Source organism: Globicephala melas, chromosome 14, assembly GCF_963455315.2.
Source record: "Globicephala melas chromosome 14, mGloMel1.2, whole genome shotgun sequence".
In the NCBI taxonomy this organism is placed as follows: domain Eukaryota; kingdom Metazoa; phylum Chordata; class Mammalia; order Artiodactyla; family Delphinidae; genus Globicephala; species Globicephala melas.
In genome coordinates, this window is record NC_083327.1 from 27757297 (window position 1) to 27776958 (window position 19662).

A 19662-nucleotide genomic window follows, 5' to 3' on the forward strand; every position below is an offset into this window, starting at 1 on the left:
GGCAGAAATGGTTGGGAATATTGTGTGACCAGTACAATTTGACCAGGAGGCAGGCCTGGAGCATCTGGCATAGTCAGCGTTTAAGATTTATTTATAGTTGCATGACTTCTAACATCATGTAGAGAAATGCATCAGATACTAAGTAAATTGCATTTGCAAATCTTGTCTCAATGAACAGAATGTCTGTAAGTCACTAACCACGATGGGTCTAGAGGTACTCTCTGATCTTTCCAGCTCTGATACTTACTTTGGTTTCGATAGGTTGTTATCATTATACAATATTCATTGTTTAAAATAATTCAGAAACTTACTGTAGAAAGTAATTTTTTTAATTATTAAAATAGATCAAGAATCAAATAGATCCAAATCAAATCTAAATTAGTATCGTGCTTTCACCTACCAAAGATAACGAGTTCTTCTAAATTAAAAAATAACCCAAAGAGTTAGCCAATCATATTCTACTGAACTTCAAAACATAAGATGACATCATTATTTTGGAAAAAGTACAAAAGCTAACACCAAAAGAGTTGATTTTTCTTTTGGGGCAAGTCACTATAACATCTCCAAGCTTCATACCCTAAAATAGAGATAATATGCTTACTTCACAGTACTATCATGGGATTAAATGAGAAATATACAGGGAGATGATTCTTAAACTATAAATATTCTTACAAATGTAAAATAATATTATGCATTGGCTACATTATATATCAGTTTTGTACATCTTTAGGTAGCAATAATAGCTGAGGGTCTCCAGATAATTTCATCCTGACTGAAATTGTGCTCTGAAATTTATAATACAATATTTCAAATTAAAGGTGTAGTCAGTTAAAAGACCCAGATATTTTGGAAGACTCACATGGGACTAACTTCCTATCCAAAGCTTAACAATATACTAGATGCTAATAATGTGGATTTGTAAATAATTTATATATTTGAGAGTAGTTAAGTTATATAAGAAATACTTTATCATCTTCCAAATTTTTCCCTATTTCATTACTTGATTTCATTACTATATTTTATTATTTGGTTTTTATTTTACTTATATATTGTACAACTATCACAAATAATGCCCTGAGCTAAATGCTAAGATGGCAGCGATGTAACAGAAAATAGGGAGATAAAGATACAGCACAGTCCCTGGCCTCCACAGACTTTTTATTTTCAGGAGAAAGATAGATATCCCAAATGAAACAAATGACATAAAGGGATTTTAGAGAAAATGTTGAGTACAATCAGAATATAGAAATAACCAAACTCAAAATCTCAAGTCAGGAAATGTTATCTTGTCGTCTCACTTAAACTCGGGGTCCAAGAGCAAGATTTGGGACAGGATATCTCTCCTGAGCCAGGAGGTTTGAGCATAGGATGAACAGAGGCTATCATGCCAAGACTTGGCTGACAGTAAGATAAGGCAGAACAGGAACATTAGCTATGGAACTCTGAAGTTTTAGGAGAGGAACTGCAGGTAACTAAAAGGACCATTGATCAGAGATACAACGTTCAGGTAGGGAGTGCATGTAGGTCTGGCAGGCAAGTGTATCGGAAACAAGTATGAGGTTATGGAGCAAAGTGTCAGAAGTTCAACAGACGGTCAGAATAAAGGTTACAAAAAAGTCCAAGGATTTTTGGTTAAACAATAAGAGGTTAGGATATATTAATTAATTAATTCTTTATTCATTAACCACGTACCAAGAATCCTATAAACCAAAACTTGGGGAAACAAGGATAAATATAAAAAAGTCTTGCTACAGAAGAATATATTCTATAAATGTTTATTGAAAACCTCTAAATTATACCAGGGGCTGTGCTGGGCACAAGCTAGAATAAACGGTAGACATAAGACTCATTCTCTTGGAGTTTACATCTAGATGACAGCAAATAATTAAATGGAAATAAATGTTAATAAAAGCATATGGGAACTGCCACAAGAAAGAGAAGCATTTAGCAGAGTCTTGGAGAAAATAAAATGGAGGCATTTGTCAGGTATATGGCAAGCTACAAATACACCTGGAACTGTGGTGGATAGTGTGACCTCAATATATATTTATCGAATGATTGATGAAGTAAATAGATTATGAATGAATGGCAGAAACAATATACAGACAGATGGAGTAAGGGTGAAAAAGGCTAGAAAGGAAGGGGCATATCTATATATATTTGAGTAAAAATCATGAATACAGCAATCAAAAATCCAAGATTTACTGAAACGGCTTTGATTTAAAATAGCTTGTCCTGTAGTTCCCCAAAGACACTCCTGCTTGCCAGGCATGTATTAATGATTTGCTTTAAAAACGTGATCATTTTAAGCATGTCGAGAAGAAAAATGAGGCTTGATGCCAAGGCAACTGGCTTCTGAGGCAGAACTCTTCTGAGGCAGGACCCATTTGGTCTCAGAGAGAAGACTGGTGTGAGTTTGCAGGTGGAGACAGGTAGAACACCTGTGGGTCCCGAGGGTCAGAAAGCAGGGGACAGTGAGGACATAGTTCAAGATTCATTGCTAGTTTGCCAGGTACCTAACTCCTCCTGTTTTTTTTTTTTTTCCTATGATCACACCTCAAAGACTTCATTATTTTATTTTAAATCACTAGTTGGCTGTTTGTGAGTTTAAACACGGAACTACTGCAAAAATGATTTTTCGATTCTCTCTCACTATCCCGTGCATAAAATAATGACTCAGGAAAATGTGCTTAGTTACCTTCAGTAACATCCATTAAGAAGAGCCCAAGGCTTTACCCAGAGTTCTTCACAATTTCTTGCACCATTTGTTCATAGTTTAATTAGATTAGCAAGCAAATTATTGTCAATTACACCATTTCTGACAAAAGTAATCACATACATAGACACTATTTGAGATGAGTTCTTTCTGAAATAGATAATTTTCATTCTCCCACAACTCACTCCTACACTATTTTCAAAATTAAAATCCCACACACTAAGCTGCACCACAGTAATGCATCAAATGTCACTTGCTGTTTCTTCTCACATTTAATTTAATTTTTAATGTCTACAGTTGAAATTATTCTGTAAATTTGGAATAACACTACAGATATTAATGTTTTTACCTAAGTCTGTGATATACAGTATTGGAGAGAGGAATCCTAAACAATATTTGATTAAAATATTAGAGGCTTTGGTCTTCTGAATAACCTCAGGACATATGTCCCATAGTTATAAAAAATAAAAATCTGATATTACAATGGGAGCCTATTTTGGTTTATCTTGGTATCTCATAAACATTGAAATATTTGGCAATTAAAAGTATAACTTAACATAAAGACCATCCATGCCAAACTTGGAGAAAAAAATCTATTAACAGCTGCAAGTATGTTGGCTTTTCATTTAATCTTAGGCCAAGTCAGTAATTAGAATCATACAGAGAATTAAGAATTTATAAATCAAGTCCCCATAATTTTCTATAGCCATGCTAATTAGTAATCACTAGAACTGGCTTTAAATCTTCCTCATCAATGATTTTGATAAGCAGGCCCCTGAAAGTCAACCATCAGCAATGGATTCTTGCCAAAGGACTTGCCTCTAAGACTGATGTCAAAACCACTCAGACTTTAACGTAACAAAGATAAAATAAAATTCTGTAACCAGTAGAAACCCAGATTGTGTGTGTGTGTGTGTGTGTGTGTGTGTGTGTGTGTTTCAGTTTGCATAATTCCTATTGATCTATCTTGATGTTCTCCAATTCTTTCTTCCACTACATTGAGTCTACTGATGAGGCCATCAAAGGAATTCTTCCTCTTTGTTACTGTACTGTTCATTTCTAACATTTCCATTGGATTCTTTCTTATAGTTTCCATCTCTTTGCTGTAATCAGCCATTTAATCATGTATGCTGTCTACCTTTTCCATGAAAACTGTTAAACTATTATTCACAATTATTTTTTTTCCTGTTATATAGCTCCAACTTTTATGTCATGATTGTGTTGTCTCTTGGAAGGATGTCGCTTTAGCTCATGTTTTCATATGCTTTCTAGTTTTTGTTGTTGTTGAAAGCTGGACTTCTTGTGTAGTATAGTAAAGACTGGGGTAAGTAGCTTTATACCTGGAAATGGGCATACCTTTCTTTCATCAAGGCCTTTACTGAACAGATTTGATTGACTCTAATTAAGAGTTGGGCTGGGTTTGGGTTTTTTGTTGTTGCTATGGTTACCTTAGTGCACCACAGGCTTCAATTTCCTCTAAATAATTACTTTGCACTTAGAGTAGGGACTAGTTTTTCAGAGGTTTTTATTTGGTTTCATTTTGTTTTTATTTTTATTTTTTGTTCTCTGTTCCCTTGTTAGTTTTAGGTCTTTTCTTTGCACTGCATCTCAGAGGTGGTCTGTCTCTAGCAGAACTCCTTTTTAAATTTAATATTTTATTTTATTTATTTTTTTAAAATTTTTATTTATTTCTTATTTTTGTCTGTGTTGGGTCTTCATTTCTGTGTGAGGGCTTTCTCTAGTTGCGGCGAGTGGGGGCCACTCTTCATCGCGGTGCGCGGGCCTCTCACTGTTGCAGCCTCTCTTGTTGAGGAGCACAGGCTCCAGACGCGCAGGCTCAGTAGTTGTGGCTCACGGGTCTAGTTGCTCCACAGCATGTGGGATCTTCCCAGACCAGGGTTCGAACCCGTGTCCCCTGCATTGGCAGGCAGATTCTCAACCACTGCGCCACCAGGGAAGCCCAATATTTTATTTTTGAGAACAGTTGTAAGCTCACAGCAAAACTGAGAGGAATATAAAGAGATTTCACATATGCATGCCTAGCATCCCCCATTATCAACATCACTTACCGGAATGGTATGTTTGTTACCAAGGATAAACCTACATTGACACCTCATAATCACTCAGAGTCCAGAGTTCACCTTAGGGTCCACTCTTGATGTTGCACATTCTATGGGTTTGGACAAGTATATAATGACATATATCCATTATTATACTATCATACAGAGTATTTTCACTTCCTTAAAACTTCTCTGTACTCTGCCTGTTCATCCCTCCTGCTGCCCTTGAGATATTGCTTTTATTCTATGCCTGTTGGCCTGGTAGGGGGTGGGGTAGGAGTATTCTATGTTTGAATAAAGCCTCAGTCTTTGACAGACACTATATCTCTGCTGACCTTCCACAAGGGACAGAAGGGGTTTTTTTCCCTCCTCTTTTCCCTCACCTGCAGGGAATTTCCACCAGTGCCCTAATGGCAACAGTGTTTGTTGTCCTCCCAGCAGATTAAGCTTTCGTTCAGTAAGGGAGATGGGATGAGTATCTCAGCTGCTATTGCCCCCTCTTCCTATTCTGCACCATGAAGGAGACTTTCTAAGAATTCTCCCATTTTTTGTGTGTGTGAGCACCAGTGAAGTTTGTAGGAAAAAAACCTGAAAAGGATGAGGATATCCCTTATATCTGTAGCTCCCAGATGTTCACCTCTCTCACCAGCACACCATTCAGTGTGTCAAGTACTGTAGCTGAACTCCTACTATGGAGTGTCTGACTATGTTGTCTTGTCCAAGCTAGTGCTCCAATCTTTTCTCTTCTTGCCTGTTTCTCCTTGGATTTGGGGTCAGTTTGTTGCTGTACAATGTTAGCACTTCAATGGACTCAAGAAAGATTATGAATTTGGTATTTGTTTGGCTTTTTTTTTCACCCTAAGACTAGGAACATCACACTTTGCAGCTCCCTACATCTCTCAATAAAAAACAAAGGGAAATTTTTGTTCTTTGAATTTAAAAATTTTTTGATACTTTCTTTGACAATTGCTTCTACTGACCTGCTATAAGTACATAGTCAGACAAATAATATAACATTTCAATTGGGATGTTCAAAAATAGATCTCAGAAAAGTAAATATAGCAATAATTTTGAAATAATCATCATTGAGCAAAATTTTATCTTCTTTTACTTTACATTCCAAGATATTTATACACATCCACAGACACTGCTGCATATAAACAGGGAAAGAGACTAAACACAAAGTGTTCTTGTTAGCCTGAGAAAAATATGGTGAACTAATAAATGTTATTTCTATCTACTACTAATTTAATAAAGTTTTCTCCCCAGAGGAGCAGAAGTCACTTTAAGGTTTCCTAATTTGCTTTTAAGTAGCTGTTAAAAGAAGTAATAATAGCTCTTATTATCGGAGTGTACACTTGGAGAAATTGAACAGGTAGCTTGCCCCAGGCCAAAGTTAATCAGTGAGTCATTGGAGAGTCCAATTCCCAGTCTGGTGGATTGTTCCCTTCATCTCCCTCTCTGCAAAGAAATCTTTATTTAAGATTCTTGAAATTTTAAATTAAGTTGCCAGATATTAATATGAATATCCCACCATCTTTCTCTGTATTTTCCCTTTGGTGTTTTTATAGGTCCAAAATCCTGTGCTAAAATTTTTCTCCAAAGATGTGTCTTACATAGAAAGCAAAGCTGAACGCTTAGGATCCCTATTTGTAGAGAAGCTGCTTTGACAGTGCCGGAGGCTATTTCTTCTTAACCTGGTGAGTGGCTCTCACCCTGGCTATGCAGCAAAGTCTCCTATAAAACAGTGCTTCTTAGACTTCATGTGCATATCAACAGCCAAGTTTTTGTCAAAACACAGACTCCAATTCAGCCGATGTTGCAAAACCCAAGATTCTGCGTTTCTCAGGAGCTCCCAGGAGATGCTAGTCTGCAGACCATACATTAAAAGCATTTTTTAAAACAATAGACCTCATTTTTAGAAATTTTCATACTGAAGGTCTATTAGGTCAGGCTAGCATTTGTGTTTTCTAAAAGCTCCAAATGTGGTTCAATTGCACACCTAGGGATAAGAATCATTTCTGATGGGACCTTTTTGGAAGTGTTTGCAAAGGGTATTGTAGAGCTCAGTTTTGATACCTAAATTGCATAGTATATATTTTCCTTATTTAGCAAATTCCCTGTTAGATTATTGGATAAAATAAAAAGTCCTTTTTGAAATATGATGAACTGTGACATGATAAAATAATATTTTAAATTCATAAGTTCACATAGGGTTTTTTAAATAGGACATATTTTTTAGAATTCCTTTCATTGAAGTGAAAGTCATTTTGAATGTCCCTTTTTTTTTTGTTTGTGAGGGGAAAAAAAAACTAGTCTTTGAGGTGAGATAATGAAGTTTAAAGTTCTGATAATTTAGAACTCTTTAAAGGTGACCTAATTAAGTTCTAAACCATAATCACAAAGTCTCTGACTTCACAAAATTTCTATAGGTTTTAAGATAGTCTCCTTGTAGGATCCTTTCAGAGGGAGATTCTTTTGCTATTAAAAGTTCTGTCTATCATCGCCTACTAAACAAGAGGGCCTTAATGTTTCCCTCAGGTTATCCAAACTTTAGACAGGCTTCTTTCTGCCTCTAAGCCCCTGACCTCCTTTTTCTTAGAGCATTTACTTTAGAAAATCTGTAATTGCAAATTCTGTCTCTACGCTTTTGAAATATGAAGCGTTGCAAAATCCTCTTGTCAGTTTTACAACCCAGGACTGTCTTTCTCATGTCCCTGAGGGCCATCCTTTTGAAATGTAATCAATAAGCTTCCTTCTCCCAGTTTCTGGAAGAGTAGGAGCTTAATTTATGTGGGTACCTTTCCCCACTTCTTATTATGCAGATATGAGAATGTTTACTTTTCCATTGGGTAAGGCCAATTAGCAAACATAGATGACCTATGATCCCCCCACCCCATCTCTTAGAATCTATCCTGACCTTATTTCAGTGGAGTTGAGTTCAGACTGAGCTCTGGCCCTGCCACCCTATTGCAGTAGTCTTGAATAAAGTCTTCCTTGGCTGTTTAACTTTGTCCAGTATAATTTTCCTTTGATACCACCTTGACATTAAACTTCCAAACTGAATTTAAGGGGTGATCAATTTCCCAAACTTTTCTAACAGAGAAATTATTTGGTCTCTAATCTCTTTCCTACCATTTTCCCTAATACCCATGAGGACCTTTCTTGTTTAACTGAATCATTGGTAAGTCTCACCAAAATGCAGGTTCACAGCACCTATGCATCAAAACTGATTAGGCTGATTCTACGTAAGTTGAGTGGATCTATACCATAGCATTTACTTAAATGAGCGCTGAACTGTAGGAAGAACAGTGTTTTTTTCAGACCTTTGGGTGAGCTTTCCAATCATGAGTTCCCTTCTGGAATGTGGTTGATCAGAATCCTTCGTGTCAGATTTTCAGATGGGTTTGAGTATTTTGTACTCATAAAGGTCCTCCTTGGTTCTTTCATCTTTCCAACTGACAGCAGGGAAAAGACAAACAACAGTTTTGGCTGGCTAATATAGGTTAGCCACACTTATTTTTGTCAGCCAGTGCTTTTCCTTTCTTTTAATGTTTATTTTTAACTATTATCCTATAAGCCCATGAGGGAAAAGACCACATCTAATTTGTTTACCATTTTAAACAATATCTAATACAGTGCTAATTATACACAAACAAAACAAAGTTATCGTGGCAACATGCAAAAATCAAAATTAGAAGTAGCTAGACAAAAAGTACGACATACTTAGTATATATGAATTTGGTGAAAAGGATTCAGGGGAGTTTGGTTCCCCAAAGATATTTAGAATGTTTGCTGCTTTACATTTAGAGACCAAATTCCTCAAACTTTATAGGTTCTAGGCTACTTTCTAACTTTGTCCTAATAGTGGTCACCAATTTTTTATAATTCTCTAAAGATTCAAGTAAAATAAAAGGTATGTGGAATAAATTCTGTCTCCAGAACTTATATGATCACTGAACAGAGAGTCGTGATTTCTATTTATTTTACTTTATTGACTCAGTTAGAACATTCTAGTTGTTTTAGAGTATATTTTATCCCATGAAGTCCCTTGCTCCATGTTAAATTAGTACATAATAATAGCATAAAATTTATTGAAGAAGACTATATTTTAGCCACTATTTTAGACACTTCATGTGTGTCAGCTAATTCAATCTCTGCAACAACCCTGTGAGGTAAGTACTATGTTTAACATTATTTTACAGATGAGAAAACTGGGCTCAGTAATATCAAATACCATTTCAAAAGTACACAACTTCCAAATGGCAGAGCCACAATTCACAATTCAAATCCAGGTTTATCTTACTCTAAAATTTATTCTTTTAATCTTTAATGTATCATGACTTAGGATATAATTTTTTATCATCTTGTGGGAAAATGATTAATGAATATATATAACCACAAACAAAATCAAAGTTTGATAAAACATAGGCTAATTGAGAATAATATAGTTATAGCCATTTTTATTGTTCATACTTCTAAATGATATTTTCCTAGACTTTTGAAAATTATCCCCCCAAATTTCAATAATACAGTTCTTGCTGGGAGGTATTCGTATCTTATTCCACACTATGATTATTTGTTATAAAAGCCAGGCTCTTTACTCATTATTTATCCTCCTTTATCTAACTTCTGTTTAGGAAACATTTAACAAGACACTACATTCAAATTCTTTGACATAGCGGAGAACTCCATTAGACATTCAGAGCTTTCAAACAGAAAGTAAAGAATATTTCATGACAATTTACCTATCAGTTTTCTTATATTCATTTAGTACTAGAAAAGCATTTCAATTAATTTGTTGATCTTGATTTTCTCTGCATTGTTACACATTCAAAGATGTCTTTTACTTCCAGATTCTTAAACACACACACTCAGAATCTGTCTGTGATTTTCATATGTCAGGAGATTGTATTATACCCAATATGTTTATGGATTACATAGAAAGTATATAGGTTTCATAAATTAAACCTCTGTTTGAGAATTTCATTAGCATTGGCCTCCATGTCTAGGGCTGTCACACTAGTGTCACCTGCTTTCCCATCCTCTAGCATTGCTCCCTCAGTCATCCTCTGCACTCCTGACACAGCAGTCAGACTAGCGTGCTCCCTCTTCAACTACTACAGTGCAACTGATCACTGGATGTACAGTAAAATCATCTGGGCAATGTTTAAGATGTACTGATGACTGGGCTCCACCCTCAGAAGGTCAGTGAGCCAAGGCATTTACCACCTCCCAGACAGATCTAATATGTGACCAGGATTGAGAACCTCTGGACTTCAACCAGAGCAGGTCTTTTATTTGATTTACTTATGGTGCTTACCCAGACACTTCTTTTGAAGAAACTTGTATTGCTTAAAGAAATATGTTTGAAAATCATTGCAGGGTTGAATATGCCTTCCATATGACATTGTAGAAATCGACCTAATGCACTTTGAAAAGTATGGTACCAAATGCTATGTATCTGCCTCCCTTAAGAATCTCTTTGAGAACAGAGTTCAAGTTTTAATCTCTCTATATCCCACATTTGTCATTTGTAAAATGGGAATTTTAAAAAAGGTTGCTGTAATAATTAAAGAAAACAATCCCATATAAAGTACCCAAAACTTGGTAGGTGATCAGTAAGTATGCATTTAAGTAAATATGTATTTAGAGGTAGAGAATAAATATTTATCCTAGGTGTAAATAAACAATATGATTCACTCCACAAATAATGCATGCTTGTCGTAAGCAATATTTTTATTTATTTTATTTCTATATTTCAGGATACTAAACTAGAAAAGCTCCTTCTGTGCATATTCTCCCTTAGAAAAAAGTATAGAGCTTCAATATAGCCAGTGTGCTGATCAATACTGCTGCCCTCCACCCAGCACCCCACCCCACCCCCATAGATAGATGCCTTCCTCATCCTTCTTAGAGTCTAATACCTTGTTCCAAGCAACCCACCTGCAAGAAACCTGCTCTTCACTGTGCTCTGCTCTGACACCATGAGCTGGCATCTTCTTACGCAGATGGCCTACAGTGTTTAGACAGAAAAAGGGAAAAGAAAGAGGTTCAATTTCTTTTAAAATACCATCCACTAGTAAGTTTCTGTCACAAAGTGACTTATTATATTTATAAATTTATTTACTCTTGGAAAGTTATGTTTACCGGAAAAAAATGTTTGTTTTTAAAAAACGTATAAATAGCCAAGATCAAGTGTATTTCTTTTTCAGTCTGGGTAGGGAATATAAAAGATGAAAATGGAACATCTTGTAAAAATAATAGCAACAACAACAAAAACAACTAATAAATGTTGAGAATGACAGAATTATAAACACTACCACTTTAAGCAACCATCAATATAATAACTGATTCCTTTTTATTTTGGTCACATTGTATACCTAAAGGAGTGTTGATCTGAATTATTTCACTTTCTGAGATTTAAGTAGCTGATAACATAACTAGTTATTTCAAAACTTGAAACAAGGTATTTTGGCTCAAAGCAGCACCCAAATACTAAGTCAGATCAGCTCCAAAAGGCTGAGGAAATTTTATCTTCGAAGCTCAAAGTTTACCAAAAAATTTTAGAGAAAATAGTATGTCCAGAATTGAGACAAAATTCTAAATAATTTGATTTACAAAGAGCTTTCCATGATACTATGCCCAATAGAGGCATGAACTCGGCACTTCACTGATAAGAATGTAAAATGGCATCGACATGAAAATCCAGTTCTAATGTTGTAAACTTAGAACTTGACCAGGTAATTCATATGTCATGTTTCTCGACTCTAGTCACTTGTTTGCCCTGAGCGCACACTAAAGCAAACTACTTTAAAGCATTAAGCCAACATATCTTCTGTCTCTTTCTTCCCCACTATCATCTCTAACAGGCACTGCTCTATTCTGCCTTCTGTCCACAGGCACTAGCCTCAGGGCTTCCTAGTTCCTTAATTCTGAATTTCTCCCTCCCCAGTTATTATGCCAAGACCTTCAGCGTTGCCCCAGCTTCCGCCTTCAAACTTATTTGCCAAAGTTCAAGATAGTGCTCAGCAAACAAGGACCTGATGCTACTGGGAATCATCTCTTAAAATTCAATGGCGGTTGTAAAAGAAAATATCCTCCCTCTTACGCATATACCATGAATGACTGGGTATAATGTCACATGCTTATGCTACTAGCTACTCAAGAGGCAGAAATTGTAAGATTGCTGAGCTCCAGGGTTTTGGCCTGCAGGGGGCTCATACTAAATTTAGCAACATTATGCCATGGGGCCATAAAGGGACTTTTCATCCAGCTGGGGGAAAAAAATGCTCAAAAAGATACTTCAGCTCAACCATGGCAACCTGAATGCACAGTTTTTTAAAATTCACTTGTTTAAAGATAATATTTCATTTTCAATTTACATGTTAAATTAATTTTTCATTTTATATTGCTTATTTTGGGAATTTATATGCTACTAATATGCTACTATAATAAAATGTTATATTTGAATTGCACATATTCATTAATTTATATTGTAATTGATATTTTATAATATATTTATAATTTTCTGTATTTGATTTATACTATATTTTATATGTAGGTATCTGTGCATTGTAGAGTATATAATCATATACATTTATATTTCATATTTGCTTTGTAATATATTATATACAGGTATTTGAATTATGTTATATATTTAGTTTCAGCTGATTTTTATTTGTATATGCTGCATAATTTTTAATCAAATACTACTATCAATATTGTTATTTTGGTATCACGGAAATGAACACACACACACATATCCTTGTCATTCTGTGCCCGTGTTACAATTTACCAGAGAGATAAATATTCCAGGATGGAAACAGAGCAAAACTTATGTGCTGGTTAAAACACAAATGTTTGGGATGACCATTAAAAAAAATGAGTATTTCAATATGACTTTTTTCCTGATGTTGTCAGATGCCTCTTTAAGTTTATATGTAGAAAAAATCCAAGATATCTGCAAGTACCTAATAGTTGCTACAAACTACAAATATTATTCAATGTCAGGTATTATCCACCTTTTTTCAAATTATTCATTTACTAAGAGAACAGTGAAAAGATTGCAGTTCAAATTGCACTTGTATATGTTGTCAACAGAAATTATTTAGAGAAATCTTTAAGGAAAAGAGCTGTATTTGGATAATGGTAGAGATATCCAGTGGTAACATGCAAGTCTGTCACAATAATTTAATTCATTTATCAGAACCAATAAAGCAGAAAGGTTTCTAAAAAAGAAACAATTGACTCAGATACGAGAAAGATAATACAATAAAACAAGGGAGTCCATAAATTGAGTGAGCTTAGGTTTGCTGACATTTCTATTTTACTTTAACAATGAACCCCAGAGAACATTTATATCACAATATCATTATTTATTAATGTTATATTATTAATATTAGGAATGAACACCCTCATTTTACAAGGTATCGTTCAAAACATAAAAGATAACATATTATTCCTGAAAAATAAACATTTTAAAGATGAAAAATTGAGAGGGTGATCTTTGCCATTTATCACTTCATGTAATAGTATATATTTCCAAAATTTAAATTAAGTTGACAAACATAATTGTTCAGGAAATAATTGCATGATTAATTGAATGATTAATAATACATAAAATACCAATAATAAACAATGACATGAATGCTTGATATTCACGGAGTTCTTCGTATGTGTCAGCACAGCACTATGCACTTTGCATAAATCATGTCATTGAATTGTCACAATCCTAAGGTACTATTATTATCACCATATTACAGATGAAGAAAGTAAAACACAGAGAGTATTACAAATTGTTCATTGTTTTAACAGCTTACCATAACTGTGAATAACTGAGTTAAAATGATTGTGGCTACATTTTTCAATGATACTGTATTAAAATAATACCCAGAGCTCAAGAGACCATTCATGAAGTTTTGGACACAAAATATATATGAGATGTGACTTGTCACCAAAATAAAAAAGAAAAGGAAAAAAAAAGAAATAAAAAATATTTATTCACTTTGATAAGACATGGTGCCTATATTGATCAGGACTCAAAGTCACACTAACTCTTTCTTCTACTTTTTATTGCTATTCTCAGCATCATTCTCTTGATGTAGCTTTGTACACAAGGTTGAGGGTCAAGCACCTGGAGATTACTGCTAAAATCCTTACCACTCCATAACTGGAGTTGTGATAGTCAGTGTAATGTCATTGGGTTGTTTTTGTGTTTTTTTGGGGGGCTGGGTGGGGGTAGGCAGAGGAGTGTTCTTTACATTATGTATTTTTGTTCTGGGGAATTTCAAATTCTTCAGAGAATTTACTCCCATTCCTGTTTGTGTAGCAGCCACACTGACAGTGCTCTGATTTCTGGAGAGGAGATTGTGAGGATTAACTTTCTCTATTCAGGTTTGTGACCAGTGACCTGGTTTTTAGCCCTGGGGTAGTATATCAGGGAGAATTTCATGGAAGGGAATGATTGTTCCATATATAGATTTTATTTGACTATGATGAGCCGTGTGCAAGTCCCCACATAAGGAAAAGAGAACACTTTTATACAGACGAAAGAAAAGTTGGGAGAGCTGTAGTAAACAGGCCCTTGGCTTTTTATTGGCTGAGTCCTTGCGGGGAAAGAAGAGGAGTGAATCCTTCTTCCTGATGGGCTTTGCTACCTTTGAAGGGTGTGAGAGCTCCCCCTTCTGGTCTCCCAACTCTTTCAACTAAGCTTTCTGTTTATTAATTTTTTAGTTTGTTGATGGGTCATACTGTAAAAATAAAAAAGGGAATTTCCAAGCTGGCTATGCTATTACTGCTCAGTATGAAGTACTTGAGAGGGTAAATCTCGCACTAGCTAAAACAACTCAACAAGCAGAGATGGATACGCTCACCAGAGCATGCCAGTTATCAGAAGGACAAATTATTAGTATGTATACCAACAGCTGGAATGTCTTTGGGGTTGCCCATCATGTTATTGAATAAGTTCCACTATGTAATATTGATTATACATCTTAAAATGTATTTATATATTTTACTTTAGATGAAAGTTATTTTTTATTCTTTTTCAATTACATAAATTTTCTTATAACATCTTTCAAACTTTTTTGCACATATATTAGAATTTCTCTAGGACAGGTAGATAGAAAGAGAAATAAAGATATTCTTACATCTATATATTTACATAAGTACACTAGAAAATATATTTGTGGAAATGTATATCATTGATCCACAGATTACTTAGAAGTGCTTTATTTAATATCTAGGTAGCTGAGAATTTTCTAGTTTCTTCTGTCATTTAAATCTAGCTTAGTTCTACTGTGTTCAGAAAGCATTCTCTGAATCATTTAAATCCTTTGGTATTTATTAACGGCTGTCTTTATTAACTAGCATATGATAATTTAAGTTAGTGCTCCATCTATACTTGAATTTGTATTTGGTGACAGTTAAATGCATTGTTCTAAAAAATAAATAAATAAAATAAAATAAAATAAAATGCATTGTTCTATAAATTTCCATTTGGTCAAGTTTGTTCATTGTTTCCTTCAGATCTTTTATATTTTTACTGATTTTTTTTTTTTTTTTTTTTTGCTTCTTCTGTTGGCTAATGAGAGAGATATGTTAAGGTCTGCATATACAAATATACGTGTGTCTATTTCTCTTAGTTTTGTCAATTTTTGCTTTGTCTATTTTGAAGATAAGTTATTGGGACTCCATTACCATTACAAAAAGTCCTTTATCTTTAGTAATTCAACTTGTTTTAAAGCCTAGTGTGATAATAAAATAGCTATATTAACTCTATTTGGTTAAGGTACTATATGCATAGTACATCTTCTTCTATCTTTCTTCTTGTTGTCAAGCTTTCTGTATTCTTGTATAAAATATGTGCCTCTAGTAAGAAATATATAATTGGCTTGTTTGGTAGTACAGTTTGGCAATATTAGTATTTTTCTTATACTAAATCCTTTACATGTCATATTATTATTCACATACTTTGTTTTATCGCACCATGTTATCTTTTTGTTTCTGTTTGATCAATCTGTTTAAAGCTCCTCTTTTTAATTTCTTGCATTTTTGTATACATATTTCTATTAGTTAGTTGTGTCAACCAAAAAAAAAAATGCAGAAGGCAGCAAACAAGAAAATAGTTTATTTGGGGTCCTAAGAATTGCAATTTTGGAGACACAGATTTGGGTAAAACTGAAAGAGTGTTCTGGGGAAGAGAAATAGTCAGGGTCTTAAAAAAAGCAAAAGCCATGAGGCTGTACGCTAACACAAGAAAGGAAATGTTTGTCCTTAAGGGATGGCTGTCATGGGTTGTTTTAGGGTAAGTGTCCAATAAATATCTTGAATTTCTGGCAGATGTTTTGGATGCCTTCATTAGGACAATAAGTGGTCAAAAAGTCAGATTCCATACAGGTTGACATGTGCATAAGTCATACTTCCTCAATAGCCTCCTGGCTCCATTTTAGCCAGCTCTCTTAGCAATGTTGACTTCAAATTGATTTTCATTTCACATTAGTCATACATATATTCTTGTGCAATATTCTTTTAGTGGTTTCTTCTGAATATTACAGCGAAGACCTTTGATTTATTACAGTCTAATCTGAAATATGACTTTTAAACTTCTCTAATAGATCTAGAACCTTAGAATGTTTTCTTTAACTTGTTTGCTTAAGCCTATAAGTTTAACCATGAAGTCTATAGGCAACCTGGGGCATGGCCATCCCTTAAGGGTTGAAGATCCAGTCTGTATAACGGCAATTTTATCATCCACCTTCACAGAGACACTCTGTGAACGTAATCTACTAAGCTTTGGTGGATCCACATGAAGTCTTTAGTGTACAGTGCAGAATACACCCTTGGAACACTGTAGAATATGGGTCGTTGAAATGAACAAATTATTTAAGCTAACCTCCAGGTTACTCTGACCAGAAAGCTGAAAATTTACTACAGAATCTATTCTCCATTCCAAATTGTCAGGTTTTTCAATGCATCCAATATGGTTCTTCAAGGAAATCAAATGATAATATTAAAACATTCTAGTAATAAAATGCCAATAGTTGAGGGGTCAAAAAATTGAATACAAACGTACTTTCTCCAATTACAAAGTTTCATTGGAAAAATTAGAGTCCAAATACTAAAATTCCTTGCAAACTTAAGTTCAAAGGCATTAAAATCCAAAATCGACTTCACTTGCTTGTTGAGTATTAAAAAATTGTAAATTCTTTCAGTTCAGATCTTAATACCTAGGTGTAGCACAAGATACTTGAGAAGCTGCAGCCTGGGGTGTCTTTCATGGGAATTCTTTCTTGTCTTGAGAAGAATTAGTTTAATGCCAAGTTTCTGAGGTACCTCACTTTCAGAGAGCCTAGAGGATTTACAGGATACACAAGATTTTCACAATATTGAAACCACTATCACCAAGTTTAGAAAACAATCAATACATATCCCTTAAAGCAATTAGTCCAGCAAAATTATGTACCCTGAAACCAGTATTTAGCATTGCCTAAGGTAGTAGCAGTAAGCCAATGATGTTTGAGGGAAGGGAGTTTGAACTGAGTGTCAGCTTCCGTAGACTCCTAGAATCTATGTAACTTCCAGAATTCACTTACTAAGATATTAAATTCAATTGAGAGAGATGTTTACAAGTGGCTTATTTACCCTACTTGCAAGGAACGTTAGCTTATGCTTCTTGTCTCTTGTAATTGAGGTATTACTTTCTGCAATGGTAGAAATTTGCATTATTGCCATCTCTCATCACCAGGCTTCACTCAGGCTTCACTTGAGGTGTCTTTCTTTTCAATTCATTGTATTCAAGAATTTTGCTTAGTTGAGTGTGGCATCTAGCTAGTGACAAAGTTATGTTTCTTCCTCTGTTTATAATGCCTCTTGCCATCCTCATCTTACGAGAAATGATTTCTCTCTCATCCCCACATGTTTCAGCAGGATTCCTGAAATAAAATAGCATTTGATACTTCTGAAGCCAGTGCACCAAGGGCATAGGAGGACCAACACCACTGCTGTGCACTTCTAAAGATATTGTCTTTCCTCAGCTTTCAAATACGCCAGGCTTTGCATACCTGCCATATCTTTTTCTGTGGTTTTGAGATATGCCTCTAACGAATGTGTTAGCCAACATTCTTACACTTTACGTTTATCTGCTTCTTAAATGTTACTTTTTCTAATACAGGTAGGGCAAGCACTGGTTTCAGGATATGAACCCTTTTATTTTTCGCATTTGATGTCTTATCTAGATGTTTACTTTTTAATACATCTCTAGATTTTGTTTTATTGATTGTCTAAAGGTGAGAGATAGGAAACCATTGAGCTAAGGGAGAGGCAAAAGCATTTACTGTCCAAATATTACCCATCTACACTATACTAAGTTGAATAATGAATAAATATATTCAATAGATGTGCTCCCATCAAACCAACATCTCGCCCAGCTAGGTCTTGCCCTGTTATCTCATTCCAGGTACATTTAATATGGTTCATTTTTGTTGTATCTTCTTTCAAAATCCAAAGAACAAAAATTATAAATACTTTGAGCATAAGCTCAAATAATAGCATCATTCCCAGAATATCTGTGACACTTTGAAATAGGCCCAATAATTCTTTGAGTACTTTATTCTGATCTTCCTCAACTTTTCTCAAATCTGTTCAGATTTTATGCAACCATATCATTTATCTGTCCTAATTTTTTAAGTGATAGTTTCTACATCACTCCTATTAGAGACTATGATAGTCTCCTAAAAGAGTCATCCCAATTCACTTTCTGAGATTACACCTCTTTCTTCTTCAGATTTCACTGGGTACAAAGCACAACTTCCAAACTAAAAACAACCAATTGCCACTATACTGAAAATTCATCTAGAGAAATTAAAACTGGTAGGTATAAGTTTCCTTTTTATGTCAGTCTATATTGTCCTTAGAGATTTTATTATCCCAACTTTATCTCATCAGACATTTATCTAAAGAAGTCTATCTTTCTCCAATTTAATCAGTTTACCTTATTTGCATTCTTCCACTGCTCCTGTTTCAGTGGTAACCATTCCAGTTTCTCCTTGATTTCCTGGGTAAACTTGATTCTAGAAGGCAGACCATTACATGCACAAGTCTTGTTCATTGTTTCTTCTACCTTAGGGTTTGTGATAATTTAATTGTGTCATTAAGTTATACTTTCTTCACTATAAGGAGCCCCATTCTTCTTTTTCATTTGTATATTAATAAAATCCTTTTTTATGAGGAAAGCTGTAGGTTGGATTTCTGAAATGCTTAGAGTTTTATAGCTTAACACATCCAAAACTAATCTGATGACTTTTGGTGGCAAGTGACACTAGAGACCGTGGACAAAATACAGGAATCAGTCCATAAAGACAGGTCAGAAAAAAACAGAATAGGGAAAGGACTTAGGACAGCTAATCTATAGTGCCTGCTGACATCTGACACTAATAAATTCCTTGCAGACTTGAATAAGTCACATAGTAAAACAGAAAATAATTTTTATCACAGATTCCTTTGGCTCAAAGCAAGCTTTTACTAAGTCCAAAAGATGAGCTTTCTTTTACACTGTAGTGCTCATTACAGCTCTTTCTGCTTGGGAGAAGCTGTGCCCCAATGTCAAGCTGTAGCTACCTATGCCCTGAGGCCTGGGCGTAGCCAAACAGCCTGTATTGCTGAGGCTGGTGCCTTTGCTGAGGGCTACAGGTATACAAATCCAAGTGGGAAAAAAATTGCCATATACTGAAGAGTCTCACCAGGAAGGAAATTCCACATGTCCTACCTTTATAAAGGTATCACCAAAGTCTAAAGTTTCCTCCCTTGCCAGAAGCTTCGGTTAGCATATACTTTTATTAACTTCCAATTTTACTCCTTGGCCTTATCTCAAGAGTTCAGCTTATA

General features: G+C 34.8%; 1 long non-coding RNA gene across 5 annotated transcripts in view; it reads right to left on the reverse strand.

The window, feature by feature from the left end:
- The window catches only part of LOC138842316 (uncharacterized), a 128474-nt gene that overhangs the window by 34115 nt on the left and 74697 nt on the right, over nt 1-19662 (reverse strand). For all 5 annotated transcript variants that reach the window (XR_011376702.1, XR_011376704.1, XR_011376703.1 and 2 more), the window contains exon 4: nt 10723-10792. This is a non-coding gene — a long non-coding RNA (uncharacterized lncRNA). The remainder of the gene's footprint in view (nt 1-10722; nt 10793-19662) is intronic.